Source organism: Chinchilla lanigera, unplaced genomic scaffold (genome assembly GCF_000276665.1).
Source record: "Chinchilla lanigera isolate Chin_1 unplaced genomic scaffold, ChiLan1.0 scaffold00044, whole genome shotgun sequence".
Lineage (NCBI taxonomy): Eukaryota > Metazoa > Chordata > Mammalia > Rodentia > Chinchillidae > Chinchilla > Chinchilla lanigera.
In genome coordinates this window covers 8579204-8593103 of record NW_004955445.1, presented here as the reverse complement: position 1 = coordinate 8593103, position 13900 = coordinate 8579204, and the positions used below count along the sequence as shown (strand labels likewise).

Here is a 13900-nt window from a genome sequence, read left to right as displayed (position 1 = left end):
GGCCTCTCGTGCCCACCCTTCCTCATTCCTGCTTCCACCCTCACCCCAGCTAGGACCCCTCTCTGGAAGACTGGGGTGCCAGAAGGTGCTCTTGGCAGGGGCTGGGTGGGGCAGTTGGGCAGGAGTGACAGCTGTGTGCCAGGGCCCCGCACCCACGTTAGAAAGTGAAAGCTGAGTCCCCTCCACCTTGGGAGGTTGGGGCCTGTGGTAGGGAGCTGTCCTCTTGGAGTTGCAGAGTGACTGATGGCGAAACCCCTTCCAGTGCAATCTCCTGCCCTGCCTGAAGGGGCGGTGTCTCCTCTGGGCCACTGTGAGCGCAGGCTTCCTGCAATGCACTGGGGAGTCTGTGGCCGTTTGCCCAGGGCCGAGCTCCTCCTGCCAAGAGATGCGCTCTGCGCTCCAGGCACCGCTGTCTCCTGAGCCTCCTCCCTCCTCCTCCACCAGCTTCCTCCTCCCACACTTGCCCCAGCTACCCTGGGCTGCTGGGTTCAGCCAGGGGACAGAGGGCCACACACCCATCCCGGGCTCCTGTCTGCGGCAGAACAGCCCTGGCTCCTCCGCTGCAGGCAGGATGACCGGGGATGCGGCCCCCACCATCGTTACAGGGACCCTGCTGCCTCACCTACCTGCAGCCTCACCCACCTGCAGCCTCACCCACCTGCAGCCATGACCCAGACCTCCAGGGAGTGGACGATCTACAGCCTATGCGGCAGCCCTAGCAGAGAACACTCTCATCCCAGCAAAGTGACAACCACAGCTATGTTCCAGGCAACTCGCTGGAATTCACAACTTCTTTCCTTCTGCCGCCAACGCCTAGTGTGGCAGACAATCGTGCTGCCTCCATTTCACAGATTTAAAAACTGAGGCACAGAGATTCAGTCCCTTGTCCAAGACCGAGTGGGGGTGAGTGAGCAGTAGGCACCCTGGCAGGCCATCTGGCCCCAGATCCATGTGTCACCTTCAGCTTAGGGAGGACTCAGCTGCCGGGACTGGGACCCCCTTCCCTTGGCCCTCACGGAAATGCTGCCGTGGACAAAAGAGGGGAAAGGGAGGCCACACTGTCACTGCTGTCCCCTCCTCCTCTCCACCGAGCCCAGGTCTCCTGTACGTACACCCCTTGCTGTCACCTGGCTCCGGGGACCACAGCTACCCATGAAGCAGGACGTTTCTATCAGGTCTGAGCTGGACACTGGGCACACCGCTGGGACTCAGTACATCCGGGCAGACTGTGCCACAGCTGTCCACGTGGCTCAGACGCGGCCTGGCCTCCCCCTGTGACCCGCCCTGAGCCTCCCTTCCCCACCGTTACAGAGAGGGCTGCAGTCGGGCCCTTGTTTAGACCCCCGTGTGTCCCACACTCCGGAGACTCAGGCTGTGTGAGTGAATGAGGTCAGCGGCTGCAAAACCACACACCCAAGAGCCAGAGAGGAAAAGGCTGGGTGGGGACCGCGGCCGCTGCAGCTCAGCCCTGCCCACCGCCCTGCCAGATCTTCGGATATCTCAAGAGAAACCAGAAACCTCGAGTTTTACAAGAAGCTTCTCAACTTTTAAGTGTTGCCAACTAATCCGCCAACACTGAGACACTCCTGTGGCCAGGGTGTGGCTGCGGGTGGTCCGTCCGAGAGCCCTGATTAACGTGGTCACTCGGGCATGCACAGATGCGGAGACGGAGGCCCAGAGAGGGTGAGCCACCAGCTCCTGGTCACAGAGCACAGAAACAGTGGCCTTTCTCTTCCACCCACGGCCGGAGCTCAGGCTAGCTCTGATCCCCGGGGCGGCAGCACAGCTGTCTCCTCCAGGTCTGGCAGTCCTGAGGTGACAGAGAGAGCGTAGTGTCCCTGCCCTGCATGGCAGCCTCTCTCTCCGGCTGGACCAGGCCGTACCAGGCACTGAGATGGAGCCGTTCCAGGCAAGGGCTGCCTGGGTGGCAAGAACTCGGGGGTCAGGGGGAACCTCTTTCACACTCCAGTGACTTGGAAACCACTTCAGCAGCCCCAGGGAGACCTGGGAAGGGACCATGAAAGTCCTGCTTCTGGGTTGGATATAGTTTTTAAGATCTTAGAATGTGGTTTGTTTTGTTTTTTGTTTTGTTTTGCTTTTTTTTTTTTTTTTTGGTCTTTTTGAGACAGGGTCTCACTATGCAGTTCAGGCTGGCCTTGAGCTCACTTTGTAGCTCAGCTGGTCTTGAACTCCAGACGATGCTCCTGCCTCAGCCTCCTGAGTGCTGGGATTACAGGCGTGCTCCACCATGCCCGGCTAAAATGCGTTTGTTGAGTAACTCTTCTTGCGCACCTTCTTCTGGCCCATCTTGCCAGAGCTCACTGACACCCACCCCGCTGGCCTCCTCTCCCACCCCATCCCATGATAGACATGCTACTTTAGGACCTTTGCACATGCTCCTGCTCCAGCTTCACTTTCTTCGTGAAGCACACGCCTCACACCTGCTGCTCTTTACGCCTCTGCTTAAATGTTGCCTTCTCAGACAGGCTGTCTTCCTGTTCACCATGTTCTCCACCTGTTCCCGACAGTCCCAGTTCTCCCTCTGGCCTTTTCCTTCACTGATGCGCGTTTCTTACGCTTGTTTAGCTGTTTGCTTCCTGCTGGGGCTGTAACAAGTCCTCACACAGTTGGTAGCTGACAATAACACAGGTTTATTACCGTAACAACCAGGAGGGCAGAGGTTGCAGATGCGGCTACCAGGCTAAAACCGAGGTGTGGACAGGGCCGTTTCCGTTTGGAGGTCTGAGGGGAGACTCTGTCTCTTCTCCTCGCCATCTCCTGCTCTGGAGGCTGCCTGCGCCCCCCTGAGCTCCTCCCTCTACCTCAAGGCCGGCGCTGGTCTAGAGAGCGGAGCCCTCCCATCTGTGTCCCCGGCACGCTGCGTCCCCTCTGCTCTGCTCCTGCCCCTCCTCGCTGACCCGGCCCCTGTGAGCGCTGGGCCCACCTGTGTGGTCCAGGACATCTCCTGGTCCAGCTGCTTAGCAACCAAAACTCCACCTGCAGCCTTAGTTCCCTGGCCCTGTAACCCGCCATTCTCTCAGGTCCCAGGTACTGGGACACCTAGGGGAGGGGATGCCATTCTGCCTGCTGTAGGTACGCACGCACACACACCTAACTCGTGATATCAGCTCCTGGAGTCCGTGGGGTTTTTTGCTTCATGCCCAGTGCCTGGCATCCCCAGTACCACACCCCACCCCCGCATCTGTAGCCCGTGAGGAGCAGGGCCGCACAGCAGGAGGTGAGCAGCAAGCAGCAAAGGAAGCCGCTTCCTACTTACATCTGCTCCCCCAGCTCTCACTTTGGCCTGCGCCTGCCTCCTGTCAGGCAGCGGCCTAGGGCGTGCGTCCTCATGAGAATCTCCTGTAGTAACATAGAGATAAAGTGCATGACAAACGTAATGTGATCGCACCACCCCAAAACCATGTCCTCGCCTCTGCCCATGGAAAGCTGTTCCCCGAAACCGGTCCCTGGTGCCAAAGGGGTCGGGGCCCCCTGGCTTAGTGGGCGCTCTGTAAATATCTAGGACTGCGTGGCTGATGGATGGAGAAAAACGTGGTGACCAAGGAAAAGGGAGGCTGACTCGGATGTGCTGGGCTACCGGGTTCACAATATCCCTCAGTTATCGCAGGCTGGTCAGGCCCACAATCTCCCGAACGAGTGTACCGCGAAGGCTAAATTAAAAGAGGCAAATGGAATGATTTCAGGGCTCCAGAAGGATCGAAGCCCTGTCACAGAATTCGAGATTCTCTCGGGGCTAAGACCATGACCTTGTCTGGGCAGCCTGTATTTATTTAGTTATCAGAAGGGAGGGGAGTACTCAAGAAGGATGGAGCCGCTCAAGGACTTCTCCAAGTAAGGTATTAAGTTAATCCACCCAGGAGTGAGATGCCTGAGGCTCCAGTCTTTATCTAGTTGGGGTTGGAGCCAGGTGTCCTTGGCTGTGATCTTGTTCTATCCTTTGAGGCTTTCTGGCTTCATCTGCCATTACAAGCCTTAGTAGGGATTTGGGCCTCACAGAGAGAGGTTCACTTACTATGAGTCCATGGGCAACTTCCAGACAGGCGACCTATCTTTGGACAGATTCACAAGTAAACATAAAAAGCCAATTGGTTAATTTAAGTGCTGCTTGGTAGTTGTCTCCATCACTAAGTCCTCTCACTAAAGAGCATATAGTGGTTTAGAGCTATAATTTTTTTTTTGTCTTTTTGAGACAAAATCTTGCTATGTAGTTCAGGCTGGCCTTGAGCTCACTTTGTAGCCCAGGCTGGTCTTGAACTTGCAACAATCCTCCTGCCTCAGCCTCCTGAGTGCTGGGGTTACAGGCGTGTGACACCATGCCCGGCAAAGCTGGGCTTTATCCCCTGGCCTTCCACACACAAGTCTGGGTACCCACGTGGCATCTTGTGCCATACACAGAGGGTGACAGAGGTAACTCTACTCCCTGTACTTGGCTCTTTGCACTCCTGGAAGGATGGAGCTTCCTGTTTCTCTAAGAGGCCCCGGGCTGCTAGGGGAGCCCAGAGACAAGCCCTGAGGCCGGCAGCCTTGAAATGGGGCAGCTGGGCCCTGAGCATCTCTCCGGCCTCCGTTGCACCCTAAGGAACCACAGCCTGAGGCTGGGCCGGGCCGTGCGCAGATGGCCACTCCAGCCCTATGGCCTCGGCTCAGCTGGCTGGGGCCCAGTGGGATGAGATTCATCACGGCAGTTCGAGCCCCGTCCCGCCCCAGGCCTGTGTGTCTTTCTGGCCTCAAGGCAGACAGCCTTGGGCCCAGGTCTCCTCGTGACTCAAAAATGTTCTTCACTTAAGGACATGAGCACATGGTCTGGAGAGAGGGAACAGAAAGGACTGGAGGGCTGCTGAGCCACACCGGGGACCTTGGGAACAGACCCCTGAGGACAGCATGAGAACGGGAGAACCTTCTCCCATAAGGCCGCACTGTGTGCTTTTCCAGTGACACATGGATATCCAGGGACAGATGCCGTGGGCCCAGGGTGTGAAGGGTAAAGGGGAAAATAAAATAGAAAAATAAAATAAAATAGAAGACACACACAATAAAAACGACAGCACTCCCTGACATACTGATGATTCTGTGTTTAGCTCAATAAGCAGGGATACAATCCTCTCTTAGTTTAGAACAGCAGCTAAATTCCTCCACAAACAGGAAGTTGAGATACCTGCTTCCATCCGTTAGCATGGCAAAGAAATCAAAAAGTTCAGCCGCTGTGTTCTCTCCTGCATGGTGGCCGCCCTCCTCCTATAGCGTGTACTGCTTTTCCTACGTTTACTTGGCCCGGACGTGCTCTACAGAGCCTGTTTCTCTTCCTACCTTTAATAAAACTTTGCTACCATTTAAAAAAAAAAAAAGTCCAAGGGCCGCAGTGGCACCGCGCCTGCCTGGCAAGCTCAAGGTCCCCAGCTCAGTTCCCAGTACAAATAAATAAACAAACAAACAAACAAATAAATGCAAGTTCATAACACATGGCGTGGGCTGAGTTGTGGGAAACAGACACCTCACGCACTGCTGGTGGGAGAATAACCTGGTACAGTCTCTACAAAGCATGGCTGAATCGTACGGGTCAAAACGTAAAGAGCACAAATCTGTCATACAATCTGCTTCTCAACAATTTCTCCCACAGATATATTCACACACACACACACGCACACACACACACACACACATACACAGAGATATGAAGTGCAAACATAATCAGCACAATATTATTCTGTAATAGGGGCTGGGGATTTAGCTCAGTGGCAAAAGCGCCTGCCTGGCAAGCGCAAGGTCATGAGTTCAGTTCCCGCTACTGGAGAAAAACCAAAAAAAAAAAAAAAAAAAGGAGAAAAACCAAAAAAAAAAAAAAAAAAATTATTCTGTAATAGTAAAAACAGAGACAACTTGCAGGTCTATGCAAAACGGGGGGAAGCAGGTATGTGTGGGCCAGCCATCCCGTGGGATACAACCCAGCTGTGGACAAGGACAACATGGAAAATGCCATGAGGAGGTCAACAAGAAGGGTGTCATGGCTTGTGTCTCGATGGCCCCCAAAGCCCCATGTGGTCATAGGTGGTGCTCTTTTAGAGGAGGCTGGATCTAGAGCGTGCACTGTGTGATACTCAATCAGTCCACTGATTAGTCTGGCACCATCCTAATCCTAGTAGCCTGGATACAATATAAAAGGGACAGAAAGATGCTGTTAAATTCCCTCCAGCTGGGCATGGTGGTGCATGCCTGTAATCCGAGCACTCGGGAGGCTGAGGCAGGAGGATCATTGTGAGTTTGAGACCAGTCTGGGCTACAAAGTGAGTCCAAGACCAGCCTGAGCTGCATAGCGAGACCTTGTTTCAAAAGGACACACACACACACAAAAAAAAATCCCTCCCTTTTTGTTCTATTACCTTCTGCCTGCCATGGACTGTTTCTCCTCTTCGATGCCCCCCTACCATGCCACCTTGCCTTGGAGCCAGCCAAGTACGGACTAAAACCTTACAGACTGTGAGCCAAGTAAACCTTTCCTTCTTTAACTTTGGGTGTCGGGTATTTTGTCTCAGCGACGAGGGACGAGTAACTAAGACACAGGATGAGTGGGGACAGCTGCAAGACGAGGGAGCATCGGGCCTCTGCTTGTGCAAGAGAGAATGAGTTGGCCGCGTGTACCCGCGTAGGGCACACTTCCTGTGGCAGCGGCCAGGGGAACTGGAAACAGGCTGGGAATGGAAAGGGAGAACCTGGATTCCAGGGCAGAAAAAGCCAGTTCTCACTGCAGACTTTTTCCACTTGAATTTCTTTAGTTCTTCTTTTTTCTTCTTTTTTGGTGCTGAGGATGGAACCCAGGGCCTCAAACATGCCGGGCAAGCGCTCTCCCCCTGAGCGACACCCTGAGCCCCAGTTGACAGGCTTCCCTGCGTGTCATGTGTATTTTTCAAAGCGGGAAAGCAATGCTGACTCACCACAAAATGTGAGCAGTGAAATGCGCACGCACGAATCGCATCCTGCCCGTCTTCTCTGAGCTCTCTGCCATCCACAGCTTCGGGCGTCACCAAGGTCCCGAGGGCGGATGGGCTTGAACTTGTGCACCAGGCTGCAGGACTTGAAGTTAAACACAGTGCCCTTTTCTCTTCCTGCTGGAGAGGAGCAAGGAGGGCGCTGCCAGTGCAAAGGTGGCCTGGATGGGGCAGCGGCTGTGGAGACAGAGAAGCGGCCGTTTTAGGAGAAATAACTGCCACGGGGGAAGTGATGGGACGGGTGCCCAGGCAGGCAGGAGCAGGGGGATGTGCCAGGAGCCCCCGTGCCCGGGTCCACTTGACCGACACGGACCCAGTGCAGGAGCCAGAGGGGAGACTGAGGCCAAGGTCAGAAACTCAGTGACAGGGTCACGGGGCCCCAGGAGGGAGTCCAGAGCTCTCAGATATGCTGGGCTGGATCCGGGGAGGTGGGAGCACGGTTCATGGGGACAAACTCAATTTCAACAGTTACACCACATGCCTCTTGGAGTCTGGGTTTACCGCCTCGAGGTCTGGAGGGAGAAGATGGCGATGCTGACGGCAACAGTCACGACGACAGTGACCAACACTTTGCAGCACCCTCTAGCGCCCTCTTGGGATGGGGATTTAGCTCAGCGGCACAGCGCCTGCCTGGCAAGCGCAAGGTCGTGAGTTCAATTCCTGGTACCGGAAGAAAAAAAAAAAAAACCACATGTTGGCTCATTTGAGCCCCACAGTCACCATCTAAGCAGGTGCTATCATCCCATTTCACAGAGGAGAAAACAAAGACTCAGAGAGGTGAACTGACCTGGCCAAGGTCACACAGCTGATGGGTGAGCAGAGAAGGATGTGCCATTGAGCAAGGAGGTCCCTTCAGCCCTCTGCGTGTCGCAGCAGAGTCCCATGAACTTCTGCAACGCCTCCTCCCTTGCCTCCCCACTTCTGCCAGCTGCCCCAGGCTGTGTCTCTCCAGCAGCCAGAGAAATGGTCCTGAAGTGCCACCCTCTTCATCCTTGGCCCGCTCGGAGAGCAGCGGAGACAGGGCTGGGGCCCGGGGCACCTCGGGGCAGCGTCAAGCGACCCATCAGGTGGCTCCTCCTACTGGCCCAGCCTTACAGTCGGGTCTCTGTCATGGCTTGTGTCTAGGTGTCCCCCCAAAGCCTCATGCAGTCACAGGTGGGGCTTCTCCAGAGGTGGCTGGATCTGGAGTGTGTGACCCTGGGGCTGATTCACAGTGTAATGCTGGGCTCAAGGATTAGGGGTGTAGTGCCACCTGCCCTGAGCAGCCTGGAGAAGATAACAGGGGCAGAAAGAGCCGTGGTTGCCCCTTGCTTGTTGCTTTGCTACCTTCTGCCCACCATGAACTCTTTCTCCTCCCTGAAGCCACTCTGTCTTGGAGCCAGCTGACAATGGGCTGAAACCTCTACATACCATGAGCTAAATAAACCTCTCCTCCCTTAACTTATGGATGTCGGGTATTTAGTCTCAGCAACAACAGAATGAGTTTCTGATGCTCTGTACCTTGAACCAGTCCTGGGCCTGCTGTACCGTGCTGGTCTCGGAACCCCCTCCAAACCTCCAGCTCCTTCGCCTCCCCGCCTGCTCCATCTGCCCAGGCGCCATCCCCAGAGTCGCCTGCTCCCTGCCCCAACTCGGGGCCCTTGCTCAGCTCCCCAACACACACAGCAAGCCCCCTCCCCTCCTTCCAAAAGAACACAACTCTCACTTTGATGGTTAGCCCTTGGGCTTATTTTATCCCTGCACTGCATGTCTTTAGGCTTTACGTGTTGTCTCGCTCGTTCTGAATAAGCTTGGTGGCTTTTATGTCTCCTTTAATTCCCTCTCTTCCTCCATCTCTTTCTTCTCCCGATGATTTATTCGTGGCCAGGACCCAGGCCATGAGGCCGGCGGAAGTCCCCTGACTGTGGGTCACACAGAAGGGGACGCCGTGGGGTCGCTCAGCACGGTCTGCCCTCAGGACTTCCTGCAAGGCGGTGGCTGGACTCCGAGGACCGGGGACAGTTCTGATCTCATGGGTGACAGGGAAAGGAACAGGGGCAGGTGAGGGTGTCTGATCCTCTCTAAAGTCCCCAGACCAGCCACCTAGCGTCAGGAGGCGTGCACAGGGCCCGGGCGGCGCCCCAGCCTCCGACTCAGCCGCCCGCTGGGCCTGAGGAAAGTTCCAGGGCGAGGCCGCCCATCTCAGCGGCTGCTGGCCACGGCGCTGCCTGTAATTTTAGTCCTTCTTCCCTAGAATTATTTCCCATCTGGAAATAGTTTCCAAACCCTGCCCAGGAAGGAGTTGGTGGCGCAGGGAACATTCTGGTATTACAAACAAAACAGGAATAAATGAAGCCGTCCATCGGACAGGCCCGGCAGGGCACCCACTGGACACCCAGCCTGGAAAGGCTTGGAGCGGAGGGGAGTTCGAGTCGGGGCTCCGTTTCCTGGGTCCCCATCTCAGGGCAGTGCACAAGGCTCTGGAAGCAGGGCTCAGGGGACTGGGACGACCCAGGAAGGACCTGCCTGGGGCCTCTAGCCTGGGTTCCCGGGGAGGGTGGCGGGCCTGGGCCACGCAGACCTCGAGTACAGCGCACCAGCGCTCCCGCCTCCCTGAGAACGACGCTCCAGTGGCATGTGGCAAGAATATTATTATGTTCATTGCTCTGTTATTTATTTTAATAATTGTCTTCACAATAAATGCTACAAGTTTCCCACGTTTGCTAGTGATATTAAGTTTCCTTTGTACAGAACAAGTCTAGTGTTTTTTTAAGTGGGTGGGGGCCCCGTTTAAAAGACATACTATGGAGAACAGAATGCAGATGACACAAGCTCAGGGCTGAGTGCATCTGAGCACCTCAGGCGCAGCTTCCAGAGCCCAGGGTCCAGGCTTGAATTCCGGTTCTCACACAGCTGAGCTGTGCCCGTCACTTGCTCTTTCTGAACTTCTGTTCTTTCTTTCTTTTTTTTTTTGTCTTTTTGAGACAGGGTGTCTCTGCGCAGTGCAGGCTGGCCTTGAGCTCACTCTGCAGCCCAGGCTGGTCTCGAACTCCCAACGATCCTCCTGCCTCAGCCTCCTGAGTGCTGGGAGTACAGGCATCCGCCACCATGCCCAGCAGAACTTCTGTTCTTGATCTGTAAAAGAAAGGCAAATAACAACACCTCCTTCCTATGGTCATCTCCGAGGGCTCAGTACGCCAGGGCTGAGTAAATGCTGAGCCCACAGCCGGGCTGTGAAGAGCTCCACGAATCCATTCACGTGGTCAGAATTTATGTGAGCCGTCCTTAATTCACCATGTTCGTGAAAAGCCATTGAGTACAGAAGTTCCCAGAGCAGGTGCAGGTTCCGGTTCATCATTAATGGCTGGTAGGACATCCCTCAAGCCTCAACTTCCCCATCCGTAGCAGAGGAACACTGAGCCCTTTGACGTTCACACAGGCCTTGGAAGGCTGACTTCAGGGACAGCTTAGCACCCTATGTGTCCCATGCTTACCCCTGGTGGTCTGAATCTGCCACCAGGTCTCAGTGGAGTGAGCCTGGCCACCTCTTCACCTCTTAACCCCTTTCACAACTCCTCACCCTGACCCAGTACTGGGATTTCTCCAGCCACCCCAGGGCCTTTGCACACACCATTCTGGTCCTTCAGCTGAATTATCCTCTTCCTCCCCCTCTGAGGCATAGTCAACGTTCAACTTGTGGGCTCCCTGGCTCCCCAATTCCCTGAGTTTCTGATCCTCTGATATGAAGAGGTCGTGAGTGTGATAGTTTAGCAAATGGTTCTGTTCTTCAGCAGCACCCCCTGTTGGTCACACTCACCCCTCCTTCCCCTTGAGACCAAACACGCAGCTGCTTCACAGTCAAGGCAGGGTCCCAAGGAACAGGGTCCCATAGAACGGGTGCAGTAATGGCTACCTTGTTTGGGCTGCAGCAAAGCCTAAAGGAGGTGATATATGTGTTACGCATGGTGTGGCTGAAAAACTTTTTGTAAATTTATTACAGTGAAAGACACAATGCCAGCCAGGTGTGGTGGTACACACTTGTAATCTCAGCACTCAAGAGGCTGAGGCAGAAAGATTATTGTGAGTTTGAGACCAGCCTGGGCTACAAAGTGAGCTCAAGGCCAGTGTGCAGTCAAATGCTCTACCACTGAGCTATACCCTCTCAAAGCCAGCAAGATGCTGTCTCAGGGGCTGGGGATTTAGCTCAGCGGCAAAGCACCTGCCTGGCAAGCGCAAGGTCGTGAGTTCGGTTCCTGGTACCGGAGAAAAACCAAAAAAAAAAAAAAAAAAAAAAAAAAAAAAAAAAGAAAGATGCTGTCTCAAAAAAAAAAAAAAAAAAAGACAAAATGCCTTAAATGCTCTCCAAAGATACTCCCTGTCTTAGTTACTTTTCTCATTGCTGAGAAAAAAATACCCAGTGCCCAAAGTTAGGGGGAAACGTTTATTTAGCTCACAATTTGTAGAGGTTCCAGTCCATCACTGGCTGGCTCCAAGGCGGGTGGCATGGCAGAGGGTACCACAGAGGAGAAACAGTTCATGGTGGGCAGAAGGTAGCAAAGCAAGCAAGAGACAAGACAAGCCCTTTTCTTTCTTTCTTTTTTTCTTTTCTTTTCTTTTCTTTTCTTTTTTTTTTTTTTGGTCTTTTTTGAGACAGAGTCTCACTGTGCAGTTCAGGCTGGCCTTGAGCTCGCTTTGTAGCCCAGGCTGGTCTTGAACTTGCAACTATCCCCCTGCCTCAGCCTTCCGAGTGCTGGGATTACAGGCGCGCACCACCACGCCTGGCTCTGTCCCTTATATCTTATCCAGGATACTCAGGGAAGGCAGCACTTCCACCCTGAATCCTAGTGCCCCACCTATGACTGCATGAGGCTTTCAGGACATCTAAACACAAGCCATAACACCCCCTCACCTTGAACACACTCATCCCGGTGTCCTTGCCACTTTCTGAAGCAGTTCTGGAAGTCCTTTTCCATGAAAGCTTTGGTTGCACTGCTGTTGCCTTGATGTTCTGAACTGATTCAAAAATGTTTACCTGTCGTGGACATTTTGACTTTGGAGGAAGAGCCAGAAGTCACAAGGTGTCAGATCAGTGAAAAAGCTGGATGGGACACTGCGATCTTTTCAGGAATGTGCTTTTCCCTTGCATGGCACTTGGCAGCAGCATTCCCCTTAGGGGCTTTCAAAAGATCACATTTCATACAGACCCTCGGGAGGGAAGACTTCCAGAAATGCTTCAGAAAGGGCCAAGAACAATGGGATGAGTGTGTTCCAAACAAGGACGAGTGTTTCGAGGGGGCTAGCGGCGATTTGTCTATGACTGTAATACATTTTCAAAAATGTAAACACCATGGCTATTGATGAGTCCTTGTACATAGACGGGGCCGGGAGAGGGGGACAAGCACTTACTGCGATGCCCAGGAGCCTGTGATCACCTGCGGTCCCCACCTGGCCGAGTCCCAGGAGCTACAAAGGCATCCCGGGGTCCACTCGCCCCCTGCTGGCCACTCTGCAGAATGGCGGCACATACACGCGAGCGGGACAGAGGCTGCCAGGGCTCTGGGAGCCTTGGTTCCCTCAGGCAAAGAGGTAGGAGAGGCTGCGGCCCTTCTGCACCACAGCAGGAGTCTCTGCCCAGCATCAGCGTCGTTCCCTCACACCTGCACTTCACGAGCGTCTCCTGTGTGGGAGGCCGTGAAGGCGGCTGCAGTGCGGGGGTCCCCTGCAGGGGCTGAGCAGGTGGCAGGAGGAGGACGCCTGGCAAAGGGACGGAGCACCACACCATACGCCTGAGCTGGCTCGGCCGGGAGCATTGTACATGTTTGTTTGTCTGTTTACCGGGAATCGAACTCAGGACCTTGGCTTGCCAGGCAGGTTCTGTGCCGCTGAGCTATATCGCCGGCAGAGCACTGTCCCTGTGCATGAATGCACTTAACGCTGTCGGAACACGAGCTGGTCTCCTTTTATTCCTGCTAAGAAGCCGAGGCCCAGAGCGGGGAGCTAGCCTTCCAGGGTCGCACAGCTGACAGGTGGTGGTTGTGGGACTGGAACCCAAGTCCTACTTTGAGGCTTTTGCAGATCCGTCCCCCGCCCCGCCCCCCGTTCAGTAAAGGCTTGGTGAGCATCTCTGCACCAGGAACAGCGCTGGGTACTGGCTGCGGAGGAGGCCACAGTGACCGGCGCCCATCCCTGTCCCCAGGAGCCGCGCATGGAAGAGAAGGACAACAAGCAGGGTGGTGAGTAAGACACAAGGCACATGGCGTTCTCGCTGCGCATAAAAATGCAGCACGGGTGCAGTTCCAGTGTTTGCAAAGTTGGTGCGGGAGGATCGGAGTTTGAGGCCAGCCTGGGAGGGAGAGGCAGAGGGAGGGGAAGGAGGGGTTGGGGAGAGGAGGGCAGAGGAGGGGGAGGGAAGAGGGAGGGACTGGGGGAGGGAGGGGGCGGGAAGGACGGGGGGGGAGCGCCTAGAGGGAGATGGGAGGGCGGCGCGTGCTCCTGTTAAAACAGGAGCAGTCCGGCCTTGTGGCAGTCGAGGACCTTGGCGCTCACTGGGAATTCGATGGGGGCCTGGAGCGTTCGGAGCGGAGGGGCCCCCTGACTTGGGTTCTGCTGGAGGCCAGACTTTCGGGACGCGGGGGCGCCGAGGGAGCAGGCGGCCGTGCCCATCCAGACGGTGGGGCTTCCGGCTGCCTCCCGAGGGGACGCGGCGACTCCCTGCAGGCCGGGGAGGGCGGCTGCGCGTGAGCCCGGGCAGGCCGCGGGCCGGTGCCTTTCCCGGCAGGTGAGGCCTTGGGTTGGCGCCGCACCCCCCACCCACCGTGGACGCGGATCTGGAGTCTCCCAACAGAAGCCCTGACGCTGACCCGCACGCCCGGAGCCGCGGGGCAGCCCGAGGCGGCGCCTCTGCGCGTGCGCGTGGG

General features: G+C 55.4%; 1 pseudogene; it reads left to right on the top strand.

Annotated features, from left to right (window-relative positions):
• Positions 1–13454: 13454 nt before the first annotated feature.
• LOC102027358 overlaps positions 13455–13900 on the top strand; it is a 6505-nt pseudogene continuing 6059 nt past the window's right edge.